Below are 18018 nucleotides of genomic sequence, written 5' to 3'. Positions count from 1 at the left end.
CGGACAAGAATCTCACCGTGGCCTGTTTTCCTTGGGAAGGCTGAACTCAACCACTGTTTTTAAGCATCGTTTCCATATCAGCAAGACGGAGCCAATCAATGAGAGCCGACGGCTGTGAGGAAAGCTGCGGAAACTTTTGCAACGGGGGGCGTACTTCGCCAGGCACTTTGGGAGCAGCGGCAGAGCGCGGAGGACGTCGTATAATCCGTTCTTCGCTGTTTTACAGTCTCATATGCTGCAGTGTTTCCGCGGTGCTACGGACAAGAATCTCACCGTGGCCTGTTTTCCTTGGGAAGGCTGAACTCAACCACTGTTTTTAAGCATCGTTTCCATATCAGCAAGACGGAGCCAATCAATGAGAGCCGACGGCTGTGACGAAAGCTGCGGAAACTTTTCCAACGGGGGGCGTACTTCGCCAGGCACTTTGGGAGCAGCGGCAGAGCGGGGCGGATGTCGAATAATCCGTTCTTCGCTGTGTTTTACAGTCGCAGACGCTGCAGTGTTTCCGCGGTGCTTCGGACAAGAATCTCACCGTGGCCTGTTTTCCTTGGGAAGGCTGAACTCAACCACTGTTTTCAAGCATCGTTCCCATATCAGCAAGACGGAGCCAATCAATGAAAGCCGACGGCTGTGACGAAATCTGCGGAAACTTTTGCAACGGGAGGCGTACTTCGCCAGGCTCTTTGGGAGCAGCGGCAGAGCGGGGCGGACGTCGAATAATCCGTTCTTCGCTGTGTTTTACAGTCGCAGATGCTGCTGTGTTTCCGCGGTGCTTCAGACAAGAATCTCACCGTGGCTTGTTTTCCTTGGGAAGGATGAACTCAACCACTGTTTTCAAGCATCGTTTCTATATCAGCAAGACGGAGCCAATCAATGAGAGCCGACGGCTGTGACGAAATCTGCGGATACTTTTGCAACGGGGGGCGTACTTCGCCAGGCACTTTGGGAGCAGCGGCAGAGCGGGGCGGACGTCGAATAATCATTTCTTCGCTGTGTTTTACAGTCGCATATGCTGCAGTGTTTCCGCGGTGCTTCGGAAAAGAATCTCACCGTGGCCTGTTTTCCTTGGGAAGGCTGAACTCAACCACTGTTTTCAATCATCGTTTTCATATCAGCACGACGGAGCCAATCAACGGGAGCCGACGGCTGTGACCAAATCTGCGGAAACTTTTGCAACGGGGGGCGTACTTCGCCAGGCACTTTGGGCGCAGCGGCAGAGCGGGGCGGACGTCGAATAATCCGTTCTTCGCTGTGTTTTACAGTCGCAGATGCTGCAGTTTTTCCGCGGGGCTTCGGACAAGAATCTCACCGTGGCCTGTTTTCCTTGGGAAGGCTGAACTCAACCACTGTTTTCAAGCATCGTTTCCATATCAGCAAGACGGAGCCAATCAACGGGAGCCGACTGCTGTGACGAAATCTGCGGAAACTTTTGCAACGGGGGGCGTACTTCGCCAGGCACTTTGGGAGCCGCGGCAGAGCGGGGCGGACGTCGAATAATCCGTTCTTCGCTGTGTTTTACAGTCGCAGATGCTGCAGTGTTTCCGCGGTGCTTCGGACAAGAATCTCACCGTGGCCTGTTTTCCTTGGGAAGGCTGAATTCAACCACTGTTTTCAAGCATCGTTTCCATATCAGCAAGACCGAGCCAATCAATGAGAGCCGACGGCTGTGATGAAATCTGCGGAAACTTTTGAAAGGGGGGCGTACTTCGCCAGGCACTTTGGGACCAGCGGCAGAGCGGGGCGGACGTCGAAAAATCTGTTCTTCGCTGTGTTTTACATTCGCAGATGCTGCAGTGTTTCCGCGGTGCTTCGGACAAGATTCTCACCGTGGCCTGTTTTCCTTGGGAAGGCTGAACTCAACCACTGTTTTCAAGCATCGTTTCCATATCAGCAAGACGGAGCCAATCAATGAGAGCCGACGGCTGTGACAAAATCTGCGGAAACTTTTGCAACGGGGGGCGTACTGCGCCAGGCATTTTGGGAGCAGCGGCAGAGCGGGGCGGACTTCGAATAATCCGTTCTTCGCTGTGTTTTACAGTCGCAGATGCTGCAGTGTTTCCGCGGTGCTTCGGACAAGAATCTCACCGTGGCCTGTTTTCCTTGGGAAGGCTGAACTCAACCACTGTTTTTAAGCATCGTTTCCATATCAGCAAGACGGAGCCAATCAATGAGAGCCGACGGCTGTGACGAAAGCTGCGGAAACTTTTGCAACGGGGGGCGTACTTCGCCAGGCACTTTGGGAGCAGCGGCAGAGCGCGGAGGACGTCGTATAATCCGTTCTTCGCTGTTTTACAGTCTCATATGCTGCAGTGTTTCCGCGGTGCTACGGACAAGAATCTCACCGTGGCCTGTTTTCCTTGGGAAGGCTGAACTCAACCACTGTTTTTAAGCATCGTTTCCATATCAGCAAGACGGAGCCAATCAATGAGAGCCGACGGCTGTGACGAAAGCTGCGGAAACTTTTCCAACGGGGGGCGTACATCGCCAGGCACTTTGGGAGCAGCGGCAGAGCGGGGCGGATGTCGAATAATCCGTTCTTCGCTGTGTTTTACAGTCGCAGACGCTGCAGTGTTTTCGCGGTGCTTCGGACAAGAATCTCACCGTGGCCTGTTTTCCTTGGGAAGGCTGAACTCAACCACTGTTTTCAAGCATCGTTCCCATATCAGCAAGACGGAGCCAATCAATGAAAGCCGACGGCTGTGACGAAATCTGCGGAAACTTTTGCAACGGGGGGCGTACTTCGCCTGGCTCTTTGGGAGCAGCGGCAGAGCGGGGCGGACGTCGAATAATCCGTTCTTCGCTGTGTTTTACAGTCGCAGATGCTGCTGTGTTTCCGCGGTGCTTCGGACAAGAATCTCACCGTGGCTTGTTTTCCTTGGGAAGGATGAACTCAACCACTGTTTTCAAGCATCGTTTCTATATCAGCAAGACGGAGCCAATCAATGAGAGCCGACGGCTGTGACGAAATCTGCGGATACTTTTGCAACGGGGGGCGTACTTCGCCAGGCACTTTGGGAGCAGCGGCAGAGCGGGGCGGACGTCGAATATTCATTTCTTCGCTGTGTTTTACAGTCACATATGCTGCAGTGTTTCCGCGGTGCTTCGGAAAAGAATCTCACCGTGGCCTGTTTTCCTTGGGAAGGCTGAACTCAACCACTGTTTTCAATCATCGTTTTCATATCAGCACGACGGAGCCAATCAACGGGAGCCGACGGCTGTGACCAAATCTGCGGAAACTTTTGCAACGGGGGGCGTACTTCGCCAGGCACTTTGGGCGCAGCGGCAGAGCGGGGCGGACGTCGAATAATCCGTTCTTCGCTGTGTTTTACAGTCGCAGATGCTGCAGTTTTTCCGCGGGGCTTCGGACAAGAATCTCACCGTGGCCTGTTTTCCTTGGGAAGGCTGAACTCAACCACTGTTTTCAAGCATCGTTTCCATATCAGCAAGACGGAGCCAATCAACGGGAGCCGACTGCTGTGACGAAATCTTCGGAAACTTTTGCAACGGGGGGCGTACTTCGCCAGGCACTTTGGGAGCCGCGGCAGAGCGGGGCGGACGTCGAATAATCCGTTCTTCGCTGTGTTTTACAGTCGCAGATGCTGCAGTGTTTCCGCGGTGCTTCGGACAAGAATCTCACCGTGGCCTGTTTTCCTTGGGAAGGCTGAATTCAACCACTGTTTTCAAGCATCGTTTCCATATCAGCAAGACCGAGCCAATCAATGAGAGCCGACGGCTGTGACAAAATCTGCGGAAACTTTTGCAACGGGGGGCGTACTGCGCCAGGCATTTTGGGAGCAGCGGCAGAGCGGGGCGGACTTCGAATAATCCGTTCTTCGCTGTGTTTTACAGTCGCAGATGCTGCAGTGTTTCCGCGGTGCTTCGGACAAGAATCTCACCGTGGCCTGTTTTCCTTGCGAAGGCTGAACTCAACCACTGTTTTCAAGCATCGTTTCCATATCAGCAAGACGGAGCCAATCAATGGGAGCCGACGGCTGTGACAAAATCTGCGGAAACTTTTGCAACGGGGGGCGTACTGCGCCCGGCATTTTGGGAGCAGCGGCAGAGCGGGGCGGACGTCGAATAATCCGTTCTTCGCTGTGTTTTACAGTCGCAGATGCTGCAGTGTTTCCGCGGTGCTTCGGACAAGAATCTCACTGTGGCCTGTTTTCCTTGCGAAGGCTGAACTCAACCACTGTTTTCAAGCATCGTTTCCATATCAGCAAGACGGAGCCAATCAATGAGAGCCGACGGCTGTGACGAAATCTGCGGAAACTTTTGCAACGGGGGGCGTACTGCGCCAGGCATTTTGGGAGCAGCGGCAGAGCGGGGCGGACGTCGAATAAGCTGTTCTTCGCTGTGTTTTACAGTCGCATATGCTGCAGTGTTTCCGCGGTGCTTCGGTCAAGAATCTCACCGTTGCCTGTTTTCCTTGGGAAGGATGAACTCAACCACTGTTTTCAAGCATCGTTTCCATATCAGCAAGACGGAGCCAATCAACGGGAGCCGACGGCTGTGACCAAATCTGCGGAAACTTTTGCAACGGAGGGCGTACTTCGCCAGGCACTTCGGGAGCAGCGGCAGAGCGGGGCGGACGTCGAATAATCCGTTCTTCGCTGTTTTACAGTCTCATATGCTGCAGTGTTTCCGCGGTGCTACGGACAATAATCTCACCGTGACCTGTTTTCCTTGGGAAGGCTGAACTCAACCACTGTTTTCAAGCATCGTTTCATATCAGCAAGACGGAGCCAATCAAAGAGAGCCGACGGCTGTGACGAAAGCTGCGGAAACTTTTGCAACGGGGGGCGTACATCGCAAAGCACTTCGACAGCAGCAGCAGAGCGGGGCGGACGTCAAATAATGCGTTCTTCGCTGTGTTTTACAGTCGCAGATGCTGCAGTGTTTCCGCGGTGCTTCGGACAAGAATCTCACCGTGGCTTGTTTTCCTTGGGAAGGATGAACTCAACCACTGTTTTCAAGCATCGTTTCTATATCAGCAAGACGGAGCCAATAAATGAGAGCCGACGGCTGTGACGAAATCTGCGGAATCTTTTGCAACGGGGGGCGTACTTCTCCAGACACTTTGGGAGCAGCGGCAGAGCGGGGCGGACGTCGAATAATCTGTTCTTCGCTGTGTTTTACAGTCGCATATGCTGCAGTGTTTCCGCGGTGCTTCGGACAAGAATCTCACCGTTGCCTGTTTTCCTTGGGAAGGATGAACTCAACCACTGTTTTCAAGCATCGTTTCCATATCAGCAAGACGGAGCCAATCAACAGGAGCCGACGGCTGTGACGAAAGCTGCGGAAACTTTTGCAACGGGGGGCGTACTTCGCCAGGCACTTTGGGAGCAGCAGCAGAGCGCGGAGGACGTCGAATAATCCGTTCTTCGCTGTTTTACAGTCTCATATGCTGCAGTGTTTCCGCGGTGCTACGGACAAGAATCTCACCGTGGCCTGTTTTCCTTGGGAAGGCTGAACTCAACCACTGTTTTTAAGCATCGTTTCCATATCAGCAAGACGGAGCCAATCAATGAGAGCCGACGGCTGTGACGAAAGCTGCGGAAACTTTTGCAACGGGGGGCGTACTTCGCCAGGCACTTTGGGAGCAGCGGCAGAGCACGGAGGACGTCGTATAATCCGTTCTTCGCTGTTTTACAGTCTCATATGCTGCAGTGTTTCCGCGGTGCTACGGACAAGAATCTCACCGTGGCCTGTTTTCCTTGGGAAGGCTGAACTCAACCACTGTTTTTAAGCATCGTTTCCATATCAGCAAGACGGAGCCAATCAATGAGAGCCGACGGCTGTGACGAAAGCTGCGGAAACTTTTGCAACGGGGGGCGTACTTCGCCAGGCACTTTGGGAGCAGCGGCAGAGCGCGGAGGACGTCGTATAATCCGTTCTTCGCTGTTTTACAGTCTCATATGCTGCAGTGTTTCCGCGGTGCTTCGGACAAGAATCTCACCGTTGCCTGTTTTCCTTGGGAAGGATGAACTCAACCACTGTTTTCAAGCATCGTTTCCATATCAGCAAGACGGAGCCAATCAACGGGAGCCGACGGCTGTGACGAAAGCTGCGGAAACTTTTGCAACGGGGGGCGTACTTCGCCAGGCTCTTTGGGAGCAGCGGCAGAGCGGGGCGGACGTCGAATAATTCGTTCTTCGATGTGTTTTACAGTCGCATATGCTGCAGTGTTTCCGCGGTGCTTCGGACAAGAATCTCACTGTGGCTTGTTTTCCTTGGGAAGGATGAACTCAACCACTGTTTTCAAGCATCGTTTCCATATCACCAAGACGGAGCCAATCAATGAGAGCCGACGGCAGTGACGAAAGCTGCGGAAACTTTTGCAACGGGGGGCGTACTTCGCCAGGCACTTTGGGAGCAGCGGCAGAGCGGGGCGGACGTCGAATAATTCGTTCTTCGATGTGTTTTACAGTCGCATATGCTGCAGTGTTTCCGCGGTGCTACGGACAAGAATCTCACTGTGGCTTGTTTTCCTTGGGAAGGATGAACTTAACCACTGTTTTCAAGCATCGTTTCCATATCAGCAAGACGGAGCCAATCAATGAGAGCCGACGGCTGTGACGAAAGCTGCGGAAACTTTTGCAACGGGGGGCGTACTTCGCCAGGCACTTTGGGAGCAGCGGCAGAGCGCGGAGGACGTCGTATAATCCGTTCTTCGCTGTTTTACAGTCTCATATGCTGCAGTGTTTCCGCGGTGCTACGGACAAGAATCTCACCGTGGCCTGTTTTCCGTGGGAAGGCTGAACTCAACCACTGTTTTTAAGCATCGTTTCCATATCAGCAAGAGGGAGCCAATCAATGAGAGCCGACGGCTGTGACGAAACCTGCGGAAACTTTTGCAACGGGGGGCGTACTTCGCCAGGCACTTTGGGAGCAGCGGCAGAGCGCGGAGGACGTCGAATAATCCGTTCTTCGCTGTTTTACAGTCTCATATGCTGCAGTGTTTCCGTGGTGCTACGGACAAGAATCTCACCGTGGCCTGTTTTCCTTGGGAAGGCTGAACTCAACCACTGTTTTTAAGCATCGTTTCCATATCAGCAAGACGGAGCCAATCAATGAGAGCCGACGGCTGTGACGAAACCTGCGGAAACTTTTGCAACGGGGGGCGTACTTCGCCAGGCACTTTGGGAGCAGCGGCAGAGCGCGGAGGACGTCGAATAATCCGTTCTTCGCTGTTTTACAGTCTCATATGCTGCAGTGTTTCCGCGGTGCTACGGACAAGAATCTCACCGTGGCCTGTTTTCCTTGGGAAGGCTGAACTCAACCACTGTTTTTAAGCATCGTTTCCATATCAGCAAGACGGAGCCAATCAATGAGAGCCGACGGCTGTGACGAAAGCTGCGGACACTTTTGCAACGGGGGGCGTACTTCGCCAGGCACTTTGGGAGCAGCGGAAGAGCGCGGAGGACGTCGTATAATCCGTTCTTCGCTGTTTTACAGTCTCATATGCTGCAGTGTTTCCGCGGTGCTTCGGACAAGAATCTCACCGTTGCCTGTTTTCCTTGGGAAGGATGAACTCAACCACTGTTTTCAAGCATCGTTTCCATATCAGCAAGACGGAGCCAATCAACGGGAGCCGACGGCTGTGACGAAAGCTGCGGAAACTTTTGCAACGGGGGGCGTACTTCGCCAGGCTCTTTGGGAGCAGCGGCAGAGCGGGGCGGACGTCGAATAATTCGTTCTTCGATGTGTTTTACAGTCGCATATGCTGCAGTGTTTCCGCGGTGCTTCGGACAAGAATCTCACTGTGGCTTGTTTTCCTTGGGAAGGATGAACTCAACCACTGTTTTCAAGCATCGTTTCCATATCAGCAAGACGGAGCCAATCAATGAGAGCCGACGGCAGTGACGAAATCTGCGGAAACTTTTGCAACGGGGGGCGTACTTCGCCAGGCACTTTGGGAGCAGCGGCAGAGCGCGGAGGACGTCGTATAATCCGTTCTTCGCTGTTTTACAGTCTCATATGCTGCAGTGTTTCCGCGGTGCTACGGACAAGAATCTCACCGTGGCCTGTTTTCCTTGGGAAGGCTGAACTCAACCACTGTTTTTAAGCATCGTTTCCATATCAGCAAGACGGAGCCAATCAATGAGAGCCGACGGCTGTGACGAAAGCTGCGGAAACTTTTGCAACGGGGGGCGTACTTCGCCAGGCACTTTGGGAGCAGCGGCAGAGCGCGGAGGACGTCGTATAATCCGTTCTTCGCTGTTTTACAGCCTCATATGCTGCAGTGTTTCCGCGGTGCTTCGGACAAGAATCTCACCGTTGCCTGTTTTCCTTGGGAAGGATGAAGTCAACCACTGTTTTCAAGCATCGTTTCCATATCAGCAAGACGGAGCCAATCAACGGGAGCCGACGGCTGTGACCAAAGCTGCGGAAACTTTTGCAACGGGCGGCGTACTTCGCCAGGCTCTTTGGGAGCAGCGGCAGAGCGGGGCGGACGTCGAATAATTCGTTCTTCGATGTGTTTTACAGTCGCATATGCTGCAGTGTTTCCGCGGTGCTTCGGACAAGAATCTCACTGTGGCTTGTTTTCCTTGGGAAGGATGAACTCAACCACTGTTTTCAAGCATCGTTTCCATATCAGCAAGACGGAGCCAATCAATGAGAGCCGACGGCAGTGACGAAATCTGCGGAAACTTTTGCAACGGGGGGCGTACTTCGCCAGGCACTTTGGGAGCAGCGGCAGAGCGCGGAGGACGTCGTATATTCCGTTCTTCGCTGTTTTACAGTCTCATATGCTGCAGTGTTTCCGCGGTGCTACGGACAAGAATCTCACCGTGGCCTGTTTTCCTTGGGAAGGCTGAACTCAACCACTGTTTTTAAGCATCGTTTCCATATCAGCAAGACGGAGCCAATCAATGAGAGCCGACGGCTGTGACGAAAGCTGCGGAAACTTTTGTAACGAGGGGCGTACTTCGCCAGGCACTTTGGGAGCAGCGGCAGAGCGGGGCGGACGTCGAATAATTCGTTCTTCGATGTGTTTTACAGTCGCATATGCTGCAGTGTTTCCGCGGTGCTAGGGACAAGAATCTCACTGTGGCTTGTTTTCCTTGGGAAGGATGAACTCAACCACTGTTTTCAAGCATCGTTTCCATATCAGCAAGACGGAGCCAATCAATGAGAGCCGACGGCTGTGACGAAAGCTGCGGAAACTTTTGCAACGGGGGGCGTACTTCGCCAGGCACTTTGGGAGCAGCGGCAGAGCGCGGAGGACGTCGTATAATCCGTTCTTCGCTGTTTTACAGTGTCATATGCTGCAGTGTTTCCGCGGTGCTACGGACAAGAATCTCACCGTGGCCTGTTTTCCTTGGGAAGGCTGAACTCAACCACTGTTTTTAAGCATCGTTTCCATGTCAGCAAGACGGAGCCAATCAATGAGAGCCGACGGCTGTGACGAAAGCTGCGGAAACTTTTGCAACGGGGGGCGTACTTCGCCAGGCACTTTGGGAGCAGCGGCAGAGCGCGGAGGACGTCGTATAATCCGTTCTTCGCTGTTTTACAGTCTCATATGCTGCAGTGTTTCCGCGGTGCTTCGGACAAGAATCTCACCGTTGCCTGTTTTCCTTGGGAAGGATGAACTCAACCACTGTTTTCAAGCATCGTTTCCATATCAGCAAGACGGAGCCAATCAACGGGAGCCGACGGCTGTGACGAAAGCTGCGGAAACTTTTGCAACGGGCGGCGTACTTCGCCAGGCTCTTTGGGAGCAGCGGCAGAGCGGGGCGGACGTCGAATAATTCGTTCTTCGATGTGTTTTACAGTCGCATATGCTGCAGTGTTTCCGCGGTGCTTCGGACAAGAATCTCACTGTGGCTTGTTTTCCTTGGGAAGGATGAACTCAACCACTGTTTTCAAGCATCGTTTCCATATCAGCAAGACGGAGCCAATCAATGAGAGCCGACGGCAGTGACGAAATCTGCGGAAACTTTTGCAACGGGGGGCGTACTTCGCCAGGCACTTTGGGAGCAGCGGCAGAGCGCGGAGGACGTCGTATAATCCGTTCTTCGCTGTTTTACAGTCTCATATGCTGCAGTGTTTCCGCGGTGCTACGGACAAGAATCTCACCGGGGCCTGCTTTCCTTGGGAAGGCTGAACTCAACCACTGTTTTTAAGCATCGTTTCCATATCAGCAAGACGGAGCCAATCAATGAGAGCCGACGGCTGTGACGAAAGCTGCGGAAACTTTTGCAACGGGGGGCGTACTTCGCCAGGCACTTTGGGAGCAGCGGCAGAGCGCGGAGGACGTCGTATAATCCGTTCTTCGCTGTTTTACAGTCTCATATGCTGCAGTGTTTCCGCGGTGCTACGGACAAGAATCTCACCGTGGCCTGTTTTCCTTGGGAAGGATGAACTCAACCACTGTTTTCAAGCATCGTTTCCATATAAGCAAGACGGAGCCAATCAATGAGAGCCGACGGCTGTGACGAAAGCTGCGGAAACTTTTGCAACGGGGGGCGTACTTCGCCAGGCTCTTTGGGAGCAGCGGCAGAGCGGGGCGGACGTCGAATAATTCGTTCTTCGATGTGTTTTACAGTCGCATATGCTGCAGTGTTTCCGCGGTGCTTCGGACAAGAATCTCACTGTGGCTTGTTTTCCTTGGGAAGGATGAACTCAACCACTGTTTTCAAGCATCGTTTCCATATCAGCAAGACGGAGCCAATCAATGAGAGCCGACGGCAGTGACGAAATCTGCGGAAACTTTTGCAACGGGGGGCGTACTTCGCCAGGCACTTTGGGAGCAGCGGCAGAGCGCGGAGGACGTCGTATAATCCGTTCTATGCTGTTTTACAGTCTCATATGCTGCAGTGGTTCCGCGGTGCTTCGGACAAGAATCTCGCCGTTGCCTGTTTTCCTTGGGAAGGATGAACTCAACCACTGTTTTCAAGCATCGTTTCCATATCAGCAAGACGGAGCCAATCAACGGGAGCCGACGGCTGTGACGAAAGCTGCGGAAACTTTTGCAACGGGGGGCGTACTTCGCCAGGCTCTTTGGGAGCAGCGGCAGAGCGGGGCGGACGTCGAATAATTCGTTCTTCGATGTGTTTTACAGTCGCATATGCTGCAGTGTTTCCGCGGTGCTTCGGACAAGAATCTCACTGTGGCTTGTTTTCCTTGGGAAGGATTAACTCAACCACTGTTTTCAAGCATCGTTTCCATATCAGCAAGACGGAGCCAATCAATGAGAGCCGACGGCAGTGACGAAATCTGCGGAAACTTTTGCAACGGGGGGCGTACTTCGCCAGGCACTCTGGGAGCAGCGGCAGAGCGCGGAGGACGTCGTATAATCCGTTCTTCGCTGTTTTACAGTCTCATATGCTGCAGTGTTTCCGCGGTGCTACGGACAAGAATCTCACCGTGGCCTGTTTTGTTTGGGAAGGCTGAACTCAACCACTGTTTTTAAGCATCGTTTCCATATCAGCAAGACGGAGCCAATCAATGAGAGCCGACGGCTGTGACGAAAGCTGCGGAAACTTTTGCAACGGGGGGCGTACTTCGCCAGGCACTTTGGGAGCAGCGGCAGAGCGGGGCGGACCTCGAATAATTCGTTCTTCGATGTGTTTTACAGTCGCATATGCTGCAGTGTTTCCGCGGTGCTACGGACAAGAATCTCACTGTGGCTTGTTTTCCTTGGGAAGGATGAACTGAACCACTGTTTTCAAGGATCGTTTCCATATCAGCAAGACGGAGCCAATCAATGAGAGCCGACGGCTGTGACGAAAGCTGCGGAAACTTTTGCAACGGGGGGCGTACTTCGCCAGGCACTTTGGGAGCAGCGGCAGAGCGCGGAGGACGTCGTATAATCCGTTCTTCGCTGTTTTACAGTGTCATATGCTGCAGTGTTTCCGCGGTGCTACGGACAAGAATCTCACCGTGGCCTGTTTTCCTTGGGAAGGCTGAACTCAACCACTGTTTTTAAGCATCGTTTCCATATCAGCGAGACGGAGCCAATCAATGAGAGCCGACGGCTGTGACGAAAGCTGCGGAAACTTTTGCAACGGGGGGCGTACTTCGCCAGGCACTTTGGGAGCAGCGGCAGAGCGCGGAGGACGTCGTATAATCCGTTCTTTGCTGTTTTACAGTCTCATATGCTGCAGTGTTTCCGCGGTGCTTCGGACAAGAATCTCACCGTTGCCTGTTTTCCTTGGGAAGGATGAACTCAACCACTGTTTTCAAGCATCGTTCCCATATCAGCAAGACGGAGCCAATCAACGGGAGCCGACGGCTGTGACGAAAGCTGCGGAAACTTTTGCAACGGGCGGCGTACTTCGCCAGGCTCTTTGGGAGCAGCGGCAGAGCGGGGCGGACGTCGAATAATTCGTTCTTCGATGTGTTTTACAGTCGCATATGCTGCAGTGTTTCCGCGGTGCTTCGGACAAGAATCTCACTGTGGCTTGTTTTCCTTGGGAAGGATGAACTCAACCACTGTTTTCAAGCATCGTTTCCATATCAGCAAGACGGAGCCAATCAATGAGAGCCGACGGCAGTGACGAAATCTGCGGAAACTTTTGCAACGGGGGGCGTACTTCGCCAGGCACTTTGGGAGCAGCGGCAGAGCGCGGAGGACGTCGTATAATCCGTTCTTCGCTGTTTTACAGTCTCATATGCTGCAGTGTTTCCGCGGTGCTACGGACAAGAATCTCACCGTGGCCTGTTTTCCTTGGGAAGGCTGAACTCAACCACTGTTTTTAAGCATCGTTTCCATATCAGCAAGACGGAGCCAATCAATGAGAGCCGACGGCTGTGACGAAAGCTGCGGAAACTTTTGCAACGGGGGGCGTACTTCGCCAGGCACTTTGGGAGCAGCGGCAGAGCGCGGAGGACGTCGTATAATCCGTTCTTCGCTGTTTTACAGTCTCATATGCTGCAGTGTTTCCGCGGTGCTACGGACAAGAATCTCACCGTGGCCTGTTTTCCTTGGGAAGGATGAACTCAACCACTGTTTTCAAGCATCGTTTCGATATCAGCAAGACGGAGCCAATCAATGAGAGCCGACGGCTGTGACGAAAGCTGCGGAAACTTTTGCAACGGGGGGCGTACTTCGCCAGGCTCTTTGGGAGCAGCGGCAGAACGGGGCGGACGTCGAATAATTCGTTCTTCGATGTGTTTTACAGTCGCATATGCTGCAGTGTTTCCGCGGTGCTTCGGACAAGAATCTCACTGTGGCTTGTTTTCCTTGGGAAGGATGAACTCAACCACTGTTTTCAAGCATCGTTTCCATATCAGCAAGACGGAGCCAATCAATGAGAGCCGACGGCAGTGACGAAATCTGCGGAAACTTTTGCAACGGGGGGCGTACTTCGCCAGGCACTTTGGGAGCAGTGGCAGAGCGCGGAGGACGTCGTATAATCCGTTCTTCGCTGTTTTACAGTCTCATAGGCTGCAGTGTTTCCGCGGTGCTACGGACAAGAATCTCACCGTGGCCTGTTTTCCTTGGGAAGGCTGAACTCAACCACTGTTTTTAAGCATCGTTTCCATATCAGCAAGACGGAGCCAATCAATGAGAGCCGACGGCTGTGACGAAAGCTGCGGAAACTTTTGCAACGGGGGGCGTACTTCGCCAGGCACTTTGGGAGCAGCGGCAGAGCGCGGAGGACGTCGTATAATCCGTTCTTCGCTGTTTTACAGTCTCATATGCTGCAGTGTTTCCGCGGTGCTACGGACAAGAATCTCACCGTGGCCTGTTTTCCTTGGGAAGGATAAACTCAACCACTGTTTTCAAGCATCGTTTCCATATCAGCAAGACGGAGCCAATCAATGAGAGCCGACGGCTGTGACGAAAGCTGCGGAAACTTTTGCAACGGGGGGCGTACTTCGCCAGGCTCTTTGGGAGCAGCGGCAGAGCGGGGCGGACGTCGAATAATTCGTTCTTCGATGTGTTTTACAGTCGCATATGCTGCAGTGTTTCCGCGGTGCTTCGGACAAGAATCTCACTGTGGCTTGTTTTCCTTGGGAAGGATGAACTCAACCACTGTTTTCAAGCATCGTTTCCATATCAGCAAGACGGAGCCAATCAATGAGAGCCGACGGCAGTGACGAAATCTGCGGAAACTTTTGCAACGGGGGGCGTACTTCGCCAGGCACTTTGGGAGCAGCGGCAGAGCGCGGAGGACGTCGTATAATCCGTTCTTCGCTGTTTTACAGTCTCATATGCTGCAGTGTTTCCGCGGTGCTACGGACAAGAATCTCACCGTGGCCTGTTTTCCTTGGGAAGGCTGAACTCAACCACTGTTTTTAAGCATCGTTTCCATATCAGCAAGACGGAGCCAATCAATGAGAGCCGACGGCTGTGACGAAAGCTGCGGAAACTTTTGCAACGGGGGGCGTACTTCGCCAGGCTCTTTGGGAGCAGCGGCAGAGCGGGGCGGACGTCGAATAATTCGTTCTTCGATGTGTTTTACAGTCGCATATGCTGCAGTGTTTCCGCGGTGCTTCGGACAAGAATCTCACTGTGGCTTGTTTTCCTTGGGAAGGATGAACTCAACCACTGTTTTCAAGCATCGTTTCCATATCAGCAAGACGGAGCCAATCAATGAGAGCCGACGGCAGTGACGAAATCTGCGGAAACTTTTGCAACGGGGGGCGTACTTCGCCAGGCACTTTGGGAGCAGCGGCAGAACGCGGAGGACGTCGTATAATCCGTTCTTCGCTGTTTTACAGTCTCATATGCTGCAGTGTTTCCGCGGTGCTACGGACAAGAATCTCACCGTGGCCTGTTTTCCTTGGGAAGGCTGAACTCAACCACTGTTTTTAAGCATCGTTTCCATGTCAGCAAGACGGAGCCAATCAATGAGAGCCGACGGCTGTGACGAAAGCTGCGGAAACTTTTGCAACGGGGGGCGTACTTCGCCAGGCACTTTGGGAGCAGCGGCAGAGCGCGGAGGACGTCGTATAATCCGTTCTTCGCTGTTTTACAGTCTCATATGCTGCAGTGTTTCCGCGGTGCTTCGGACAAGAATCTCACCGTTGCCTGTTTTCCTTGGGAAGGATGAACTCAACCACTGTTTTCAAGCATCGTTTCCATATCAGCAAGACGGAGCCAATCAACGGGAGCCGACGGCTGTGACGAAAGCTGCGGAAACTTTTGCAACGGGCGGCGTACTTCGCCAGGCTCTTTGGGAGCAGCGGCAGAGCGGGGCGGACGTCGAATAATTCGTTCTTCGATGTGTTTTACAGTCGCATATGCTGCAGTGTTTCCGCGGTGCTTCGGACAAGAATCTCACTGTGGCTTGTTTTCCTTGGGAAGGATGAACTCAACCACTGTTTTCAAGCATCGTTTCCATATCAGCAAGACGGAGCCAATCAATGAGAGCCGACGGCAGTGACGAAATCTGCGGAAACTTTTGCAACGGGGGGCGTACTTCGCCAGGCACTTTGGGAGCAGCGGCAGAGCGCGGAGGACGTCGTATAATCCGTTCTTCGCTGTTTTACAGTCTCATATGCTGCAGTGTTTCCGCGGTTCTACGGACAAGAATCTCACCGTGGCCTGTTTTCCTTGGGAAGGCTGAACTCAACCACTGTTTTTAAGCATCGTTTCCATATCAGCAAGACGGAGCCAATCAATGAGAGCCGACGGCTGTGACGAAAGCTGCGGAAACTTTTGCAACGGGGGGCGTACTTCGCCAGGCACTTTGGGAGCAGCGGCAGAGCGCGGAGGACGTCGTATAATCCGTTCTTCGCTGTTTTACAGTCTCATATGCTGCAGTGTTTCCGCGGTGCTACGGACAAGAATCTCACCGTGGCCTGTTTTCCTTGGGAAGGATGAACTCAACCACTGTTTTCAAGCATCGTTTCCATATCAGCAAGACGGAGCCAATCAATGAGAGCCGACGGCTGTGACGAAAGCTGCGGAAACTTTTGCAAAGGGGGGCGTACTTCGCCAGGCTCTTTGGGAGCAGCGGCAGAGCGGGGCGGACGTCGAATAATTCGTTCTTCGATGTGTTTTACAGTCGCATATGCTGCAGTGTTTCCGCGGTGCTTCGGACAAGAATCTCACTGTGGCTTGTTTTCCTTGGGAAGGATGAACTCAACCACTGTTTTCAAGCATCGTTTCCATATCAGCAAGACCGAGCCAATCAATGAGAGCCGACGGCAGTGACGAAATCTGCGGAAACTTTTGCAACGGGGGGCGTACTTCGCCAGGCACTTTGGGAGCAGCGGCAGAGCGCGGAGGACGTCGTATAATCCGTTCTTCGCTGTTTTACAGTCTCATATGCTGCAGTGGTTCCGCGGTGCTTCGGACAAGAATCTCACCGTTGCCTGTTTTCCTTGGGAAGGATGAACTCAACCACTGTTTTCAAGCATCGTTTCCATATCAGCAAGACGGAGCCAATCAACGGGAGCCGACGGCTGTGACGAAAGCTGCGGAAACTTTTGCAACGGGGGGCGTACTTCGCCAGGCTCTTTGGGAGCAGCGGCAGAGCGGGGCGGACGTCGAATAATTCGTTCTACGATGTGTTTTACAGTCGCATATGCTGCAGTGTTTCCGCGGTGCTTCGGACATGAATCTCACTGTGGCTTGTTTTCCTTGGGAAGGATGAACTCAACCACTGTTTTCAAGCATCGTTTCCATATCAGCAAGACGGAGCCAATCAATGAGAGCCGACGGCAGTGACGAAATCTGCGGAAACTTTTGCAACGGGGGGCGTACTTCGCCAGGCACTCTGGGAGCAGCGGCAGAGCGCGGAGGACGTCGTATAATCCGTTCTTCGCTGTGTTACAGTCTCATATGCTGCAGTGTTTCCGCGGTGCTACGGACAAGAATCTCACCGTGGCCTGTTTTCCTTGAGAAGGCTGAACTCAACCACTGTTTTTAAGCATCGTTTCCATATCAGCAAGACGGAGCCAATCAATGAGAGCCGACGGCTGTGACGAAAGCTGCGGAAACTTTTGCAACGGGGGGCGTACTTCGCCAGGCACTTTGGGAGCAGCGGCAGAGCGGGGCGGACCTCGAATAATTCGTTCTTCGATGTGTTTTACAGTCGCATATGCTGCAGTGTTTCCGCGGTGCTACGGACAAGAATCTCACTGTGGCTTGTTTTCCTTGGGAAGGATGAACTCAACCACTGTTTTCAAGCATCGTTTCCATATCAGCAAGACGGAGCCAATCAATGAGAGCCGACGGCTGTGACGAAAGCTGCGGAAACTTTTGCAACGGGGGGCGTACTTCGCCAGGCACTTTGGGAGCAGCGGCAGAGCGCGGAGGACGTCGTATAATCCGTTCTTCGCTGTTTTACAGTGTCATATGCTGCAGTGTTTCCGCGGTGCTACGGACAAGAATCTCACCGTGGCCTGTTTTCCTTGGGAAGGCTGAACTCAACCACTGTTTTTAAGCATCGTTTCCATATCAGCAAGACGGAGCCAATCAATGAGAGCCGACGGCTGTGACGAAAGCTGCGGAAACTTTTGCAACGGGGGGCGTACTTCGCCAGGCACTTTGGGAGCAGCGGCAGAGCGCGGAGGACGTCGTATAATCCGTTCTTCGCTGTTTTACAGTCTCATATGCCGCAGTGTTTCCGCGGTGGTACGGACAAGAATCTCACCGTGGCCTGTTTTCCTTGGGAAGGATGAACTCAACCACTGTTTTCAAGCATCGTTTCCATATCAGCAAGACGGAGCCAATCAATGAGAGTCGACGGCTGTGACGAAAGCTGCGGAAACTTTTGCAACGGGGGGCGTACTTCGCCAGGCTCTTTGGGAGCAGCGGCAGAACGGGGCGGACGTCGAATAATTCGTTCTTCGATGTGTTTTACAGTCGCATATGCTGCAGTGTTTCCGCGGTGCTTCGGACAAGAATCTCACTGTGGCTTGTTTTCCTTGGGAAGGATGAACTCAACCACTGTTTTCAAGCATCGTTTCCATATCAGCAAGACGGAGCCAATCAATGAGAGCCGACGGCTGTGACGAAAGCTGCGGAAACTTTTGCAACGGGGGGCGTACTTCGCCAGGCACTTTGGGAGCAGCGGCAGAGCGCGGAGGACGTCGTATAATCCGTTCTTCGCT

Source organism: Amblyomma americanum, chromosome 4, assembly GCF_052857255.1.
Source record: "Amblyomma americanum isolate KBUSLIRL-KWMA chromosome 4, ASM5285725v1, whole genome shotgun sequence".
In the NCBI taxonomy this organism is placed as follows: domain Eukaryota; kingdom Metazoa; phylum Arthropoda; class Arachnida; order Ixodida; family Ixodidae; genus Amblyomma; species Amblyomma americanum.
This window is presented reverse-complemented; position numbering follows the sequence as displayed.